General features: G+C 34.7%; 1 long non-coding RNA gene across 2 annotated transcripts in view; it reads left to right on the forward strand.

Moving 5' to 3' along the window:
* LOC120596589 (uncharacterized) overlaps window positions 1-20,780 on the forward strand; it is a 58,217-nt gene that overhangs the window by 14,925 nt on the left and 22,512 nt on the right. Inside the window, exon 3 of one of the 2 annotated variants that reach the window (XR_005651200.1) lies at window positions 12,295-12,373. This is a non-coding gene — a long non-coding RNA (uncharacterized LOC120596589). The remainder of the gene's footprint in view (window positions 1-12,294; window positions 12,374-20,780) is intronic. The other variant, XR_005651201.1, reaches the window with a different exon arrangement.

A 20,780-nucleotide genomic window follows, 5' to 3' on the forward strand; every position in this document is an offset into this window, starting at 1 on the left:
GTATTCATGATAAATTAATTATATGATCACCCAAGTTAGGGCAGTGTCTCCTTGCAGGAATAAGTGTAAGGCACAGGGACTGAAATCCCTGCTTACCCAAGCCAACTGTGAACTTGTCCATGGAAGCCAGGCCTCAGGAGCGCAAATGCTCAGCTCTTTGCTGCCCTGAGTTCTTCTGCATTTAAAACAGTTCCCAACTAAAGCTTCCCATGGTACATGGGAGCTTGAAAATATACTGGCCGACCTTTGTCTCTTCAAGGCCAGATTCTTGATCTATAGTAGATGTAAGTCAAACACCCCTGAGTCTCTCATTAATTAAAGGACAACTGCTGGTCAGTTGTGCCCTTCCTGTGTTGGGTCCCCCATGGAAGGTAAGGAGAATAGGAGAAAGCATGGCAAAGAAAAGCAGGCAAGAATCCCATGAAACCCCTACTTTGAAAACATTGGTGAGTAAGTGTTTTGAAGGAAAGAGCTTAATGGCCAAATGTAAGAAAAACATTAATCACAGGAGTTGATTGCTGATCCGTGCTGAGGAGTTTCAGCTGAGTTTGAAATCAATTAAGGAGAGTAAGGAAAACACAATTTCCCTTATAAGCCATTTGATTTACTCCAAGGTCTTGCTCCACAAATTACATTTAACTCCAATGTTTTCTCAACTACAAAAGTCTACTCTCACAGAGTAGAATGGTATGTCCTTCTCCACCCTGAAATAGCAGAGTTTAAAGGTTCTTAGCAATTTTTATTTCTCAGGGTTTCTATCTCTCAGAAAGAGAAATTCTAGGATAGACAAGTTATGATTCTTGTCAAGGAAAACAAAAATTAGCTAAAGCTAGCTAAATACTCAAGGAGGTTAGATAAGTCACATATAAATCCCATTTTAAAAGGAAAGGAAATATCAGATATACCTTCATCATGTCACATCTACACAGTTATTTCCTTTAGGATACAACTTCTGTGGCATTTCTTTTCTAGACATTCCATAATATAGTCAACTAATTTTGCCATCTTTATGTTCTCCTAACTCTTAATCATGAACTTTCACTCTTATCATCTGGCCTCCTTACTGTTTCTCAAACACTCATGCACTATCTTCCTTTCCTCAACTGGAAGCCCTACTCCTGAAAATTTTAATTCTATCTAATTCTACCCTTTCTTTGAGTATCAACTCCAATCTCTCTTCCACCACAAAGTTTTCTCAACCTATTATAGCTCACAGTGACTTTTCATTTTTTTTTGGAAATTTACATCACTTTTTAATGAATCACTTTACCTCTGGTCATTCTCATTTTCTTATCTGCAAGTGATGATACCATCTACTTCTTAGTGTGGTTTGTGAGGACCAAGATGATACACACACTTGTGGTTAATTATCAATCAATGTTTGCCATTGCATTGGGAGAAAGAGTGATAATCAAGAGACAGAATGATATTATGGAGAGAGTCCTTTGAGTCTGCCAGCACTGGGTTCCAACATTATTTAATTCCCTGAACTTGTAAAATGGAAATAATAATTCCTCTCTCATAGAGTGTGATGAAGACCAAAGAAAAGAATGTCAGTAAAGCTCCTCCTGGTCTTGGTACACTCGGCTTGTTTTTTCTTCTCCTTATTGCCTTAGAGGTAATTCTTTAACTTATTCATTTCCCAAACATAAATCAAGGCTTGGGATACAATTATGAGCAAGACTCCTCTCTCATGATCTAGCAACGGCAATACTACGATGGAGACATTCAGGGTGCCAATAGGAAGGGTACCTGATCCAAACTTGAGAGGTCAGGAAAGCAGGGAGCTGAGAGAGAGTAAGAAGAGCAATGGCGATTATGCTTCCCAGATAGAGGTACACAGCACATGATAAGAATAGAGTTTTATGATATGTTGGGGGGAAACAAAGTGTAAAATAGCATGTATTTTATAGTATCATTTGCATAAAAATGATGGGGGGAAATATATGATATTACTTGTTTATTCGTAGACCACCTCCTCAAGGAAATTAAGAACCGGTAACAGAGGTTGCCTCAGGGGAGGGGAACTACATGGTTTTGGGGATACAGATGGGAGGGAGATTTTTATTTTATAGCTTTCTAAAACATCTTATAGTATTTATTTTTAAAAATTAACATTAAGTTTTAAATGCCATATATTTCATTAGCGGCTCTAATTTAATTATCTTCTTTTTTTTCTCTGCTTTCGCTTTGGCCCCCTATGTAGTCTAGACAAAAACTAACTAGTCTTGTAGACATGACATTCTCTAAAGTTTTCAAAGACCCCAGATCCTTTCATGCAGTAGTGTGCTGGCTAAGTGTAGTTTCACCATAAATATCAGTTAATATTTTTGTTTATGTTAACGAGTAATAGAGGTACTACAATAAATATATATATCAGAATTTGACTTATTCATCAATGATGTGAGCAACTTATTTTCTAAATTATATAATAGTTTCAAATACTAGAAGAATAATTTCTCAATTTCTATACTAGTCACAATGTAATGGCTACAGATATGATGAATTTTAAAAGTTCATCTGCATAATTATCATTTTCTCCATTACATTAAGTCTAGCAATCAACAAAATAATAAGTCAAACCCCGATTTATAGCTTTTGCCAATTTTCATGGTATAAATTCTCCTACCAAGGCTGACTTCAAGCTACCAACATTACATCACTAAATGCAGAATTGGGAAGAAACATGTGGCAACACATCACTATGGAGTATTTTCACCACACAGATATATTAGATGTAAATAACCTTGAGAGCCTAGATAATAGTATAGTGTAGTAAAATAATTAGGAAGCAATGAGTTTTTAGTATTTATTAACTTTGTTTTTAATATCATATATTTATTAAAAGTTTACATTATTTAGTTTTTAAAATAACTCAGCTTAACTTCTAAAACTTTAACCATCAGCTCTTATGAGCCTATACAAGCCAGCTCCAGCACAGTGCTGCTGCCATGGAAAGAGAGGTCTCCTTAGGTTGATAGAACATTTCAGAATATTTCCCTATGATAGAAGATGTTAAGAATAAATTGCGATAAGAGTATCAGCATTTAGCTGGCAAAGAAGGGCCTGCTGACTTTACCCTAAATGAAAAGAAATGCTTAATTCTTGTTGCTCACAATTCAAATCTCAACACCAAGCAGTTTAAAAACAGAGCAAGAGAGGTGCCCTGATGTCCCTCTCAACTCTAACATTCTAACAATTTAAGGTTCGATGGTCCGACTACTCTCTGTGACCCTCCAACAAGGTACTTGGCCTCTCTGAGTCTCCATTGCCTTATCTGTAAAATGGGGGGAAAGAATGATTTGTGAGATGGTTGTGAGAAAATAAAAAACATTCGGTGGTTTATCAGAAACAAGCCATGTCTATCGGCAGATGAATGGATAAACAAATTGTGGTTTACCATATGATGGAATATTATTCAGCAACAGAAAGGAATAAACTCAATATATACAACATGGGTAAATCTTAAAATCATATTGCTGAGTTAAAGAAGCCATATAAAAAAAGGGTATATACTGTGTGAATCATTTTTACAAAATTCTAGAAAATGCAAACTAGTGTAGTGTATGGTAACAGAGAGCAGATGAGTGGTTGCCTGGTGGGGGATTTAGGGGAGGGATGAGAAGAAGGAATTACAGAGGAACACAGAGGATGGAAATGTGTGTTTCCTTGATTGTGCTGATGGTTCCATGATGTATACGTACATCAAGACACTTTAAATATATGCAGCTTATTGTATGTCAATTATACCGCAATAAGCTACTAAATAATAGGAGAGACCAAGAAGCTCCATGATTCTGATTTCTCGGTGAATCTGATCATTCAAAACGATGCTAACAGTTCTGAATCAGTTTTCCTTAGCAATGTTTTCCCACTATGAAGAAAATGCAATTTTCAAATAGTTTGTGCCCTTCTCATATCCATGAGATCAATTCTCATAACAGAAAATCCTAAGCTATCATGTTTCAAACACTCAACTACTTACAAGAAGCTTGTAGTGTGTGTTCATTGTTTTAATTAATCCCCCACTTTTAAAACCCAGCAATCTGTGTTTTAAGCCCTCCAGGTGATCTTAGTACACATTGGAGTTTGAGAACCACTGACCTTATGTAATCTATCCCCTTGGGTTTTTCAGTTATAAAAGGGGTATATAACCCCTTTTATAGGTACTTATTTTTCTTAAGTACTTAGGTACTTATTTATCTCTACTTCGTCCAAAATTCCTGAGGCAGGAATTACACAGCCTGTTTCCGAGCTGGAAAAGAGGATGGGGTGTCATTGCAGAGAGTATCTCCTCATGCTATAGTTGTTTTAATGCAATTCTGCTTTACAAGAATCATTATAAAATTCTTACAACTATGAGCCCCTTCTAAATTCTGTTCTGCATAGACTTAATTTTATCCTTTTGTGAGACTGTGATAAAATATTACAAAGAGAAACAAAAGGCAATTATTTTCTGGTCACCAGCCTAGTGACAGTTTTTATGAGAAGAGACCTGGATAAAGTAATTAGCTACCCATTTAACAACAACATCAAAAAAAAAAGGTACTACTGTGATCAAATTAGTTAGTGTTTGCATAATTAACTTTCATATATTAAAAGATACTGAAGGAACTTAGGTGTCAATGGACATGGGAAAGTAAAATAAAACAGGACAGTTGCTTTTACCTGTTCATGATGTGAAGAATAAGTCTGGGATCCTCATAGCAATTGCTGATAAATGGAAAAGCGTGTGTTTCTATGTAAAAAACAAAAACACAAAACAATAACAACAACAATATTTGTTATCACATGGCACATTGCAGTTGCTTAAAATATAGAAATTAGTAACCAGATTTTGATTAGTAGCTTGATTTGAATTTTTTCAATTAGTTATAATGGTACCAACTTGAATTTAAAACAATATTTAGCCTTTCCTTTCTCAACTTCCTGGCAAGCTCATTTTCAGAATCTAGAAAATGGAAATAGGAGGCAAAATCTGGATCTTTCTGAAGAAACAAAGGTCATCTCTAAACTGTACCATAGTTGCTGGTGGTTCATGTATGAATGCTGGCTCATTCTCATCCTTTAACTGTCATCTCACCTTAAATGTCTCATCTCAGAGGCCTTCCTGACTGTTCTAAGTAGTTCCTTCCCATTACTTTCTGTCATGTTCTGCTTGGTTCCAATATTTAACACATTCATAATTATTTGTTTGTGTTGTACCCATCCCTTTCCTGAAATGGATATTCCATGAGGGCAGGGCACATGCCTCTGCACCATACACCCCAGCAGCCACCTGGGGGCCAGGCACTCAGTGTGTCTCCTCCAGGCACACTTGTTAGCTGAGACAACTTCAGTGATAAGCTAGCAATTCAAATCAATCATCTCCATACAGACTCTCCTCTTTCCATGCTCACTCTCCTTTATATTTAATGAAGACACGAACTTAAAATTTCTCCAGACATGCTCAGCTTAGGCCCCTATCAGCTCTGTTTCTGTCCTGAGGAGAATAAATGGAATCCTATGGGATAATGTGATTACTCCATACTAGAATTTGCTCAGTAAATAACTAAATACATAGCTAACCTAGGGTACCTTCACACCTTTAGTTGTTCAAGAAAGATAAAGCTAAAGATAGTATCTCATTGTCAAATTGAAATAAACAATTAAGTGGCATCGTTGTGGTATTAACCTAAACTAAAGCCTGAGGATATTTGTCCCTCTCTGCACCCTTCCTCTCAGGACCTCCAGAGAAAGCTTTTAGCTTCAAAACCAGTCCTGGTACTCCCTCTGTGAAACTGGGGTTTCCTTTTGTCCATACCATTCAGGCTCAGGCCAGTGTACCTTGGCTTTGGAGACTTTATCTAGGACAGAGCTCTTGAGAGCAGGGATTTTTTGTTTTCCAGGTAACAAAACTAATACAAATTCATCGTTACACAGAAACATGGTAATGCATGGGAAACACGGAAAAATGCCAATCAGGCAAATATGAACACCGAAGTCACTAACTTCCCACAGGAAAAGATGTGAGCATCAACATTCTGGCATATCTTCTCAGGGTTTTGTTTTGTTTTGTTTTGTTTTGTTTTGTTTTGTTTTGTTTTGTTTTTAGGTACTTATTTATCTCTACAGAAATACCAATGATGTGTTTTCAAAAAGAAACATCTTTTAATCTTCCACAAACATTTACTTTTGTACAAAAGAGAAAAAATTTTTGTTCAAGTAGGAGGAGAAGGATGGTTTGTTGATTTAGCTCATGGCCATAACCCAGAACTTAGAACAGCACTTGGCTCAATAATTATTTGTTTGAATGAATGAAAGCAAATGACAACGGCTCTGCTAAACAAGAATGCTGACCTACATTGAGAATGTCCATTTATCCTTATATCTTTCTTTCCTTGTCTAACATTTCCCAAGGTGCAACCCTTAGGCAATTCTTCCAAACAAATGGCCAACTCCCTGTACAGGGATGTCTTTAAAAGTATTTTGGAGTCTTTGTGGAAAGCATGTCCAGAGTTGTTAGCCTAAGTTTATGGAGATTAACTGAAAAAGCTAAGTCAATGGTGAGCCCAGATCTTTGTTTATTCAGAAATAAACAAAACCTTAAGTATGTGGCCTAGTCAGACTATAAAGGAAAAAGAAGCTGTCTATTTGAATTCCTAAAGGCTTAGCCTTATTGAGATGCTTGAGTCTTGTCTATTTTTAAAGTGAGTGTGTAGTGGGGTGGGGGTTAGAAGTGGAGAACAAAATGATATCACATGTCTCTTGCCACCATCTATATAGAATTTCCACCAAAAAATGTTTCATCTGAATCTAATTGTGGGAAACAATCAGACAAACTCATGCTGACGGGCATTCTGGCCTGGACTCTTAAAAAATGAACCATGCACATGTGAATCACCAGGAATTACAGTAGCATTGAGAGATGACATTTTTTTCTATTGCTTCCTATTTCTATTGTCTAGATTATGAAAATGAACTAGCCAGGAAGTAGACTCTTTTGCTCTGGAAATTAAACTAATTTAATATAGATCATGGCAAAGTCCCATTCATTATCTAATTACCAGGAACATCTCTCCTTGATTAAACTTTGTCAGCCTCATTATCTTAGACCAGAAGCCAAGAGAATGCAACTGTCCCCAGAACATGTATTTCTGAGCTAATGGAATAAAAGCCAGAGTCACATTGTACAACTTCAAGTTCTCTCTTTTTTCACTCCTAATCACTTTATCTCTCTCAGGCACTCATTATCTGACAAGATACTAGCATTTTGGAGTTTTTCTAAACTCCCTCTGTCAGTGCCACCGTGCAAAGTGGTCCTGGCTATAGAATGAAGGCGATTTTCATTTAGTAGAGGTTTGAGATGCGTTTCTCTCATAAGGCAAAGGAGGCTCCCACTAGTTCTAAAATACATTTAACGTCAGAAGTCTAAGATAGAGAAAAGAGTAGGAGGCACCCTTCCTTTTAAGCCTCTCATTCTATCATTGCCATGGAAGGTTAAAAATCTGCCATTTCATTTTAACACTCAGAAATATTACCAAGGAAGACAGTTGAGTTAATCAGAGTTTTGTTGGCGGAAATGAGTTTAGATTATTTTATTAGTTAATTAATTCAACCCATTTTTATTGAATTCCTGCTATATTTGGGAATTCTAGAAGACACAGCTCTAAGTAGAAGAGTGGAGGTCATCGATGGGGTGGGCAGTCATTACACAACTAGGATATAATTATATAATTAGCTACTTAATTAGAATTGAGAAAAGGGCTAAAAGAGAGAAGCATGCAGTTTTGTGAGAGCACAGGACTGAGGGCCTAATCCTACCTGACAAATGCAGAAATGCCTCCTTGCAGCACTCCTGACCCTGGTCTTGGAGTAGGAGTGGGAGTTGTTCTGAAGAAGAGTGGGCAAGGGAGGGTAATTCCTGAGAGAAGATCCAAGTGATGGGACACAGAGGGCTTTGATATATCTGAAAAGTCAAGGCAAACAAAGGTCAGATGATACAAGGCCTTGCAGATGAGTTCAAGCTTTTGGTTTTAGTTCTGAGAGCAATAGGATGCCCCTGAATGTTTTACGCAGGTGAATGATGCTACAGAATAGTGAACTTGGGGATATTCAGAAATTATCTTTGTGCATATAAACCTTTGTATGCCATTCACTTCATCAGGATATATTCCTAAATAGAAAATTATCTAGGTGAAAGGATGTGATTTTTGTTGCTGTGGCTGTTTTTACTTTTTATTATGGAAAATTTGCACACATGGAACATGGAGAGAATAGCAAAATGAGTCCCCATGTAACCATTTCCCAGCTTCAACAATAAACAATATGTAACTAATCACTTTTCATCCATACTCACATGTAGGCACATTCAATTTCCAGTAGATAATTTTGAAGCAAATTCTAGGCATCTTTATCTGTAAATATATATTCTAACATATAAAAAACCTTTTTGTTTTTTTACCTTAATTACAATACCATAATTATATCTAATAATAATAATAATTGTTTAATATGGCTAAATATTCATATAGAATGGTTCAAAAATTTATTTAAAGCTTTGGCTACATATTTGTTAAACTGCTTTTTGGAGAGTCTAAACAAATTTATATTTTCATCAATCATGTTTGAAACTGACTACTCACTGCACCTTTATCAAAATTGTGTATTAATTTTCTTACTTTCACCAATTTAATAAATGAAAGATGGTATTTTATTGATATTTAAATTTACATTTTTATAATTACCAGTGTAGGTGGACATTTTTTCACAAGCTTATAAACTATTTGCATTTCCCTCTTTTGTGCACTGTCTGTTCTTGGACTTTGAATATTCACCATTTGGAATTTTCATGTTTTTCTGGGAGATTTGCATGAAATTTGTTAGAAATATGGCAAATATTTTCCCCCATTTGTTGCTTGGTAGAATCTTAGTGCTGGCAGGAATCTTAGAATATCATCCAAAGAAACAAAGAAAGGAATCTTAAGTTTAACTCCTTCCCTAAACTAGAGTCATGCAGTCCTATGTCTACCCTGAACTTCAGTATTTTGCATGAATTGTTCTAGCAACATCTCTACCACGGTACTATTTGGCTTCTGTTTAAACATTTCTAGTAGAAACTTCACAATTTCAGGGGCATCAGCCATGAATATGGGCTGTAATTATCAAAAAAATGCCTTACTTTGACCTGAAGATTTTACATTGAACTTCATAACTTACCAGGTTCTATTAGATGGAGCTACCCAAAATATCTTTCTCAGCGGATAATGTCCTTTTAAATCTTAGATGACAATATAGTCCCCTAAATTCTCCAAGCCAACATTCTAGTTCCTTCAACCACTCATTTCCTATAATTTCTAAGCTCCTAATTATTTTGACAATTTTCTCCTAGACAAGCCCAAACCTAATGTTCCTAATAAAAGTCTTCTCTGGCTCCTTATTTCTCCATCTACAAAATGGCTTACAGTACAAAAAGGATAAAACTGTAATTCTTGCCCTCTTGCTCTGTAAAATCAATTATAGATATTTTTGAAAATTCTTTAAAATAATCTCTACATGTAAGGCAAACTTTAACATGAAATCAAGCTTTTAGAATTAGAAAGTCACCATTATAAATCATCTTATGTCCTACTATATATTAGTCTGATATTTTCTATCAAATTAAGATAGTACAAATTACAAAATGATTCAGGTGTTATACAAACCCCTGTCATCAATTTACACTATGTGCATGTTTGTGTTAGAGTATGATTGTCAATATATATTTTCCTAACCTTTGAGGGCTCTGCAAAAATTGGATTATAAAGTATTTTCCTTTTGTAGAGTGTCTAATCACTTTTTTAAAATCATAGAATGTCAACCATTGGGAAACACTTTCGAGACCATCTACTCCAACCCTCCCTCCCCAGTTTTCCAGAACAAGCTAAAGTTCAGGGAAGCTAAGAGATTTTCACAAAGAGGCTTAGGGAGTTAGAGGGAGACTTCTGAAGTAGAAGTCAGTCAGTCAGCCAATCTTCTCGACTAATGTTTTGTAGATATCTGAAAGAGACAGGACACAGAGCGCCTTTCAAGTCTAAGGTTTTCCTAGTCAAAGATATAACAGGTGACAGAATCTGCCAACATAACTAAGGTGAGACAACATGGGGGGAAATGCCGCTTTGGGATATTAATTATGAGGAACCTAGGCAGGACTTTGTGGCAGATTGTATTTTCCAAAGATAGCCACGATAATAAATCCTTAAGGAGTTCTTGCCACCAGTAGATCCACAGACCTGTGAGGAATAATAAATTATTGTTTTAAATTATGAAAATTAGAAGTGGGTTGCTATGCAGAAACAGATAACTGGAACAGGCTCTCTAAATTGCTCTCAATGGTTATGATTCATTAACCGAAATGCTAGTAGAAGGCATATAAAAGTATTCTTGATACCAATTTATACTTAATACCAATTTATAAAACCACTGGCCCTCTTTCCCAGCTCACATATTTAGTTTACATGTTATATTTTAATCTTTGCCAGAACCCTTTAAATAAGATATTGTAATTCTTACTTCACAGATAAAGTACTCTAGACTGAAAGATAAAAAATACTTACAGCAAGCAATAGATCCAAATGCAGACCTACAACTCTCTAACTAAACCTGGAATTCTTCCTATTTTAAAAGTTAGTGAAAGGGCAAGATATTATTTAGTATGGGAAAAGCCCTGGCTTTCGTTGAGCTTTAAAATTAGAGGTAAATAGTTTCAATCTGTCAATACTGAAAAATAGAAGAATTCTGGCAAATAAAAGAATTACCTGATAGGGTTATTGTGAAAAATTGCATAAGATAATACATTTAAAGCAATATGCACAGTGCTTGTCTATGGTAGACAGTCTCCAACTATAGCCTCTCAACAATTCCTCCCATCCCTGCATACATCAGCTGTTCCTCACTCAAACAGTGCAGTCTCTTTTCTCTCCCCTTGAATCTGGGCTGGTCCCGGTGACTTTTTTTTTCCAATTTCTAAAATTTTCATGAAGGCATTTTTTAAATTAATTTATTTTTTTTATGGTGACGTTGGTTAACAAAATCCAATAAGTTTCATCTGTACACTTTAACAGTAAGGTATATGTATATTTACACTGTGTTCATCTCCCATAGTTAGATTTCTTTCTGTCACCACATATTTGACCCTCTTTACCCCATCTACCTCTCCCCTCCTCCCACTTCCCTACTCACTGGTAACCACTAGTCCATGAACATGAGTCTCTGTTTGTTTGTCCTGTTCATTTGTTGCTTTTAGGTTTATATCCCACATATAAATAATATCATGTGATTTTCAACTTTTTCTGTCTGGGTTATTTCGCTTAGCATGATTATCTTGAGATCCATCCATGTTGTTGCAAATGGCAATATTTCATCTCCTCTTATGGCTGAGTAATATTTCATTGTATATATGTACCACAGCTTCTTTATCCAATCATCTATTGTAGGACACTTCAAATGATGAAGGCATTTTTTAAATTCTGGTGGGAAGCAAGTGGTATGTTTGGCTATTTCTGTGGATGTTATTCATTTGGCTAATGCATTTATTAAGTATACTTCTAAATAATCTTCATAATTACTGAACTCAAAATGTTTTCTTCTCCTGTTAAAAAATAACAAGACAAATACATTGTATTTGCATATGAATTTATATTGATGAATCTACTGAAATCTAATTAAAGAGATGACCTCCAGCAAGTTTAGAAATCAAATAAGGAAATTTTAATTGTGTCTTACTTATAATGGAGAGAATACACTGAAAATTACATTCTGGGACTTGTAACCCCAGGTCTTAAAAGGACTGGCAGTTTTAATTTCTTTGCTGTTAAAGTGATCCGTCGTGGAATGTTTGAGACTTCCACGCTATATGGAAGCCCAAGTTAGCCACATGGAGAACTGAGATGCCCTGTCCAAGGGTTTCAGCTGAGCCTAGACCCCTGCCAATCTATCTGCTGAATGCAGCTACATGGGAAATTCTGGGCAAGACCAGCAGAATGACTGCCTATCTAATGTTCAGAATTTTGAGAATTAATAATTTATGTTGTTCTAAGTCACTACATTTTAGAGTGGTTGTTACTCAGCAGTAGGTAACTAAAATGTTGTCACATATTAATGCTCAATAAATATAATTTTTTACTATTATTATTATTCAGAATACTGTATAAATGATAAGGTATTTATATAGACCAAATTACCGAAAAGAAACACGTTTGCTGCATGGAAAATGGGAAAAAAGATGGGATGTTAAATAAAATTCTCTTTAATCCTTCATAAATTTCTATTTTTAAGATGCAGAATAAGAACTTCAATTAATTCCAATCTGGAAAATTCCAACCTGCTATGATTGTTGAAATCCGCAAGATAAAAGGTGAGCCACTCAATCATTTATTTCTTATTCAACTTGGAATCTTGCTTCCATCAAACACATCCTTGCTTTTCTTCTTGACTTGCAACTTTGTGTAATTGCTGCCTACATAAACAAGCAGGAAGTCCTAGCCACAGCAATCAGACAAGGAGAAATAAAAGACATCCATATTGGAAAGGAAGAAGTAAAACTGTCATTATTTGCAGATAACATAGATCATACTACATAAAGAGAACCCTAAAGAGTCCACAAAAAAGAACTATTAGAACATATAAATTTAGTAAAGTATTTCATTTATAACTACATCAAAAAAATAAATGAAATACTCAGAAATAAATTTAAGCAAGGAGGTAAAAAACTGTACTCAGAAAAGAAAGAATTAAAGAAGACACAAATAAATAGAAGGCTATACCATGCTCATGAATAGGAAGAATTAACATTATTAAAATGTCCATACTACTCAAAGCAATTTATAGATTCAATTCAATCCCTATCAAAATGCCAAAGGCATTTTTCACAGAACTAGAATAATCCTAAAATGTATATGGAATGACAAAAGACCCCAAATAGTCAAAGTAATTGTGAGCAAGAAGAACGAAGATGGAGGTATCATGCTAGCAAACTATACTGTTAGCAAACTATTCTGTTAGCAAACTATACTACAACGCTATAGTAATCAAAATAGCATGATACTGGCATAAAAATAGACATATAGATCAATGGAATGAAATAGGGAACTCATAAATAAACCCACGCCTATATGTCAATTAATCTATGACAAAGGAGGTAAGAATATACAATGTGGTAAAGACAGTCTCTTCAATAAATGGTGTTGGGAAAACTGGACAGATACATGCAAAAAAAATAAATAAAACTAGACCGTTTTTTTACACCATATGCAAAAATAAACTCAAAATGGATTAAAGACTTAAATGTAAGACCCCAAACCACAAGACTCCTAGAAGAAAACATAGGCAGTAAACTCTCTGGTGTTGCTCTTAGTAACATTTGTTAATATATCTTCTTGGGCAAGAGAAACAAAAGAAAAAATAAACAGTGAAACTACATCAAAATAAAAAATTTTGCACAATAAAAGAAACTGTCAACAAAATGAGAAGATAACGTACTGAATGGGAGAAGATATTCATCAATGATACATTCGATAAAGGATTAATATAAAAAAATTATATATAACTTATACAACTCAACACCAAAAAAAACAAAAACAAAAACAAAAACAAAAAAAACCAAGCCAATTAAAAAATGGGCAGAGGACCTGACCTGAATAGACATTTCTCTAAAGATGACATAAAGATGGCCAATAGACATATGAAAAAATGCTCAACGTCACTAATTATCAGAGAAATGCAAATTAAAACCACAATGAGATATTGCCTCACACCAGTCAGAATGGCTATCATCAAAAAAAATCAACAAACAACAAGTGTTGGTGAGGATGTGAGAAAAAGGAACACTCTGGTACTATTGGTGGGATTGCGTATTGGTGTAGCCGCTATGGAATACAATACAGAGATTCCTCGAAAAATTAAAAATAGAACTACCATGTGACCTAGTAATCGTACTTGTGGATAGTTATCTGAAGAAATGTAAAAGATATGTGCATCCCTATGTTCATTGCAGCATTATTTACAATAGCCAAGATATGGAAACAACCTGTGTCCATTAATAGATGATTGAATAAAGAAGAGGTGATATAGTGGAATACTACTTCACCACTAGAAAAATAAAAAAAATAAAAAACTTAGCATTTGTGTCAACATAAATGGACCTAGAGAGTATCTAAGTGAAATAAGTCAAACAGAGAAAGACAAATACGATATGATTTCACTTACACGTGGAATCTAAAAGGCAAAATAAACAAATATAACAGACACAGACTCATAGATACATAGAATAAACTGATGGTTGCCAGATGGAAAGGGGGTTGGAGGACTAGGTAAAAACAGTGAAGAGATTAAGAAGTACAAATTGGTTGTTACAAAATAGCCATGGGAATGTAAAGTACAGCATAGGAAATATAGTCAATAATATTGTAGTAATATTGCAATGTATGGTGTCATGGTGGTGCTAGATTTATTGGGGAAACACTTCATAAATTATATAAATGTCTAACCACCATGCTGTACACATGAAACTAATATACTATTAAATATCAACTGTGATTGAAAAAACTTTTAATTAAATAAAATAATAGACATTGCAGCAATCATTTATCAGATTTATAGATCCAAATCTCCTTCCTTTGTGATATAAGCATCTTTTCTAAGCAAAACTATGAAATTCCAATTCTCTCTTCTCTGCGCCCCCACACATCTGGAGTTTTAACTTTCTTCATCTATTTTAAACAGAAGAAAGATATTAGTGGAGATAACTCTCCCCTAAAAAAAATGATGTGCTTTTCTTCCTCCAAGTAGCACTTAGCCCCTTGGGAGAAATTTTTATTTGTTTTTCAACAAGAGCAGCTTGTTTCTGTGAGGAAATACTGAAGTGAAAAGAAAGGATTCATGTATACAAATAAAAATTTTTAAATCCAAAACTGGGAGAAAAAAACTTCCAAGAAAGATGGCATATGTAACACAGTTAGACTCGCCCCTCTGAAACATCACTCACATGACAGTAAAGGGGTTTGCTGTTTGTTTGTTTGTTTGTTTGTTTGTTTGTCTATTTGTCTGCTTTTTAAGGCATATACTCACAAAGACATGGAGAATGGAGAGGAGACAACAGCAATAAAAATAAAACTCTAAAGCAGGACAAGAGGCAACTGAGAATGCAGAGAGGAAAAAACTGAATCCTGAGTGTATTAATTTCCTCAGGTAATATAACAAAGTACCACAAACTGGGTGGCTTAAATAACAGAAGTGTGCCTGCATACAGTTCTGGAGGCCAGAAGTCCAAGATCAGGATATAGTCAGGGTTGATTCCTTTTGAGGCTGTGAGAGACAGCCTGTTCCAAACTTCTCACCTCGCTTCTGGGGGTTTGCTGTCAATCTGTGTGGTTCCTTGGCTTGTAGGTGCATCACCTGATCTGTTCTCTCATGTCCACATGACATTCTCCCCGTGCGCATGTCTCTGAGTACCAATACCTCCTTTTTATAAGGATATCAGTCATTTTGAGTTAGGGCCCACCCTTCTTTAATTACATCTTCAAAGACCTTATTTTCAAATTAGATCACATTCTGAGATACTGGAGGTAAGATTTCAACATACAAATTTGGCGAGAGAGAAGTTACAATTCAACCCATTACTGAGCCTGAAGTGTGAAAGCTGAGAACCAAAGCAAAATATGCCACAGAACCACCCAAATTCCCACAAACACGTGTCACTGGCTCTCTCTGGAGGTAAGAGTGAAGGGTCCACACTGAAATAAGCGGGACAGGATCAAAGCTGGGTAAGATTCTAGGAAATTGAATTTACCCACACCCCAACTGGAGGTCAAGTCTCTGAAGCTAAGCTGTCCAATTTGGAGTAGCCATTACTAAATATGAACAATTAAATATAAATTTTAACTAATTAAAATTAAATGAAATTAAGTATTCTTGGTTATACGATGAGCTACATTGTAGGTGCTCAAAAGTCTCATGTGACTAGTGACTATCTTATTTGACAGTACAGAAGTAGAAAATTTCCATCATTGTAGAAAGTACTATTGAACAGCACTGTTTTAGGGAAAATAAAACAGAAGGTGTTTGTACTGGGAGATGGCAGGTGCAGTTGAAGATAGAGGCGCACACTAAAAAGAAGGGTATAGAATGAAACCTGTGCTACTGTACACTAAGAAACCTCCAACCCCATAGCCCTCTTCCTCCACTTGGCCCAACAAATCCTGTCCCAGGAAGAATGCAAAGCATAATTATACATCTGGCTGAAAACACAGAGACTATAACTTCAGTGTTTTCCTTGCAGGAGACAGGAGAAAAGTGAGAGCACATACATTAGATTTTTTCTTGATTAACTACTGTGCATTAAGCATTTGACATATATTGTCTCATTTAATTCTCATAATAACTCAACATGACAGGTATTAATTCTTATTTAAGGATAATAAAACTTAAACTCAAGAAGTCCGTAAGAGTTAAAATTTAAGAACTTGTTGAAAATCTATCTATAGTCTTCAGCACACGCCACCATTTCCTGCGCTTGGTTATAAATGCAAGCACAGAATTTATGTTCAGGGCAGTTTGAACCCAAAGTCCACATATTGTTTCTACTTTGTTGTACTGCTTGCCTAAACAGCTGGTTGCCTCACTGACTTAGTAAATATCTGCAAGCCCCTTTATTTCTGTAGATCTAATTTGCCTTCAGTGTCAAATATGTTAAACAATATTCATTTTATGACTACTGAAGAGAGAGTTGAGAGATTTAAATTAGGTAATTTGTAAAAGTTTATTAAAAAGTCTGCACTCTCTCCAGACACAAAATATTCTATCTATATATGAAATCCTAACAGAAAAGACTACACATATAGTTTTAGAAGACTTTAGAGAAATTCAAGACATATTTGGGTTACTTTATACCATCTAATTACTGTTGAACTAATAAATGAAGTTTTAGTTGTTGCTAGTGGATGTGCCCTAGCCACCTTTAGAGCCAAGACTTCAAATACTTCCATGTCTTCCTAAAATGAGGTTTTCTAGTACTTAGCCCAAGACAAGTTTCATGGATGGTGTTCACTGAATGTTGAAGAATGAACCATCATTCAATAGACAATACATCAATCAATCAATCCATTCTTAAATCAATTTTAGACTCCAGGAAAATGTGAAACTCTCTAACCAATGTATGAAGTCCTCCTTTTGTACACATTACCTTGGTGTATTATTTTAAAATTCCAATCTGTATAGGACCATCAGAAGCTTCAATACAGGCCTATATGTTCTACAAGAGCCTCACTGAGAGTGATGAGGCATCTGGCATTTCATTTCCATTACAGATGGTTTGAAACTACAGTAGGCCCCATTGTCACTGTAGACATGACTGCATTTCTACAGGGACTGAGGAGTCATCTCTGTCTTTGTTTTAGCCACATAAAATGAAGATGGTCACAGGGTATTGCAGTGCAAAATACTGTCATAACTGCTAACAGTGAAAACAGCGTAGAAATTTCCTCGTTGGGTCCAAGAATCCTGGGAGTGGCCTTGTTGACCAGATTTATACTTAATGACAAGAGGTGGCTGTAAAACAGGCTTTATAAAGGGTGATAACTAGAGTCATTGCAAGTTCTATGGCACACTTATTTCTAAGTGGATGTGAATTTGGTGCTGTCTTTGATATATTGCAGCATCTATGTGGTTTTTAAATCAGGAAATTAAACAATTGTTAATGAAACGTTTTAAAATATTATTTAGAAGGAAAGATTGTTTCTTGATTTCCTCCTAAAGTGGGATGTAGATTCCAGGAAATTTTATTTTCTTTAACTTAAACGTATCTTTTTTATTGAAATAGTTGGAGATTCATATGCAGTTATAAGAAAAAACAGAGAAATCTTGATATCTTTACCCAGTTTTACTATATCTTTTAAAGTATTTTAGAATTGTTGTTCTTTTCAATTACGTGATGAAATTATTTTCTCTTACATGGCACTATTGATGTGTACATAAATAGTGCAGACAATTTAGTCAGTTACTTACACTCTCTAGTCCTCATTTTCTCATACTGAAAAGGAAAAAATTGTACTAACTTATTTGTAGAGATTCATCCAGTTCTGATATTCTATTTTGCATTCCTTTTTATAAGATTAAGATCTCTGGCAAAGCACAGACACCACCTGTTTCTGTACATCCCATGAACTAAGAATTGTTTCTACATTTTTAAATGGTTGGGGGAAAATCAAAAGAATATAAGTTTTATGACATGTGAAAATTACCCATCAAATTTCAGTGTCTAAAATAAAGTTTTATTGAAACACAGTCAAGCTCATTTGTTTACATATCACCTATGGCTACTTTCGTGTTACAATGGACCATATCTTCCACAAAGCCTAAAATATTTATTGACCCTTTACAGAAAAAGTTCACTGACTCCTCCTTTAAACCATTCATGCCCTTGAATCCTGTCCAACACTAGGGGATTCATTACATAAAATGTTACCTTCATGTGATGGAGAAGTACACAGTCACTAAAGACAATGTTTTATAAGAGTATTTAATGACATGGGAAATTCTCACAATACATTGTTCAATTGAAAATATAGATTTAAAAACAACATGCTCATGACACCAATTTTATGAGGTGGGTAGGAACCCTCCATTTATTTATATGCATAGAAAAAAAATACCAGACAATGCTCTCAGTGCTTATTTTGGATGAGGGATTGCAAGTGACTTCCACTTTTCTCTTGATGTTTTGCATTTTCTAACATTTCTACAATGAACATATTTTATTTCATCTGAAAAAAACTAAAGTTTTATGCTAGATTGTTTACTTGCTACTACTTCTAGATGAATAGTCACTTACAGATGTTCTCAGCAGAATATTAATATATTTCCTTGTAATTCATTCCAAATCAACAGAATGTAAAGCATGGGAAAACCTAAGCAAGAGGAAATTGAAATTCTAATTTCTCTTAATAATACTTTGAAATATTGCTAATGATATAATGGTTTTGTATTCACTTTAAAATAAAGTTAGGTTCTGAGATCTATTTTACATCTATCAAATTGACAAAAATCCTAAAAATCTGAGTATTGGTGGATAAACAAGAATGTTAGGATACTTATGATGTGCATGTATATTAGATCAGCCAACTTGGAAAGCAATTTGCCAATTTCTATTAAGATTGAAATGCACATATTTTATTCTTTAACATATCTATTTCTAGGTATGTACTTTAGAAAAAAATCAAAGCAAAGATGTTTATAAACATAATTTTTAAAAAGAGAGAGAAAGATTAGAAGCAGTCTATATTTTTATGGTTAGGAAATCTCTTTAATGTGGTGTTGTATTTGATTTGCTAGTTTTTTTTTTTAAGACCTTTGCATCTGTGTTCATCAGAGATATTGGTCTATAGTTTTCTTTTTTTTGTATTATCTTTACCAGGTTTTGGTATCAAGGTAATGTTGGCTTCATAAAATGAGTTAATAAAAGGTGTTCGATGTAATAATTTCATACAGCAATTAAAATGAATGGACTGTATCTATATCATCATGATTAGATCTTAAAAAGTCATATTGAATAAAAAAGTGAAGTGAAAACAGATATGTATAATATTTATGTAAAATTTTTAAAAGTCACAAGAAGAATATTACATATAGTTTAATATAACATATAAAAACATAAAAATATGTAAAAGCATAGACTTAATAGCTACACACACCAGATTTGTGATAGCATTTATTCTGGAGAGGGAAGAAGAGACTTAGAACTGGGGAAAGGTAAAAAAGAGATTGCAATTTCATTCAGAAAGTTTCATTTCCTTCACAAAACAGAGGCAAACATGTATGACACAATGTGAACTTTTTTTTTTGTTGGATATCTGCTTATACTTTATATGGCTCAATTTTTTTCCCCCTTAGTACTGCTTTAACAGGAAACCAAGGAAATCAAGACTGGGGAAGTTCACAGATATGATAGCAGGAAAGTGAAAGGATCACTAAAAGCAGATGGTACTGAGTACTCACACAATTTATTATAACTATTTTGCATTCCTTTTTATAAGGCTGTTCTTCTGAGGCCTTACCGCTAGGCCTCATCATTCCTAGAAGTCATGTGTTCTTTAGCAACAGAGCCATCTCCACAAAGTCAGTAATACTTCAAAGTTCAGTGATATTCATAGTGATAGTCATTACCACCCTTGAAAATAACTAGAGAAGAGAGTAGGATGTTTCATTTCAAAACATGAAGAGTATGACTCACTAATAAAACAAGAATCACAAAGGTTCAGAAAAAAAAATAAGAAATAGGTAATTGTTTGTTATTAAGGAGCTAATACCCAGATTCTATCCTCATAACAATTATTAGTTAATATCAGCTTTCAGAACAGTCATCTACAGTACATTTACTTTTGATCAAATTCTGTCTTGAAGATGTTGTTGACTTATTTAATTTTCCTCTTATTTTCCCTAGTCCCTCATATGTGCTTTAAAATGTAATGGACTTCCACACTAGATAAAAGGATAAGCTACTTTCCAGTGCATTAGTCATATATAGTCCCATCATTGCAGACCAAACCGTGGCATTTTAAAAATAAGAAGCCATAGTAGTCACAAAAGTTCTGGCTCTGGTGCACCAGATTTTCAGCTCTAGAAATTATGGTTTAATATTAGTTGGTGTGAGGAATATGATTAGCTCACAGTAAGTAGCCTTATGTCACATATAATTGAAGTCTGCCATGCACAATAAATTTTCTGAAGGTACTGTAAATATATAGTAGCAATTCTATTTCGATAACTGT

This window comes from Pteropus medius, unplaced genomic scaffold (assembly GCF_902729225.1).
Source record: "Pteropus medius unplaced genomic scaffold, Ma_sr-lr_union100, whole genome shotgun sequence".
Classification (NCBI taxonomy): domain Eukaryota; kingdom Metazoa; phylum Chordata; class Mammalia; order Chiroptera; family Pteropodidae; genus Pteropus; species Pteropus medius.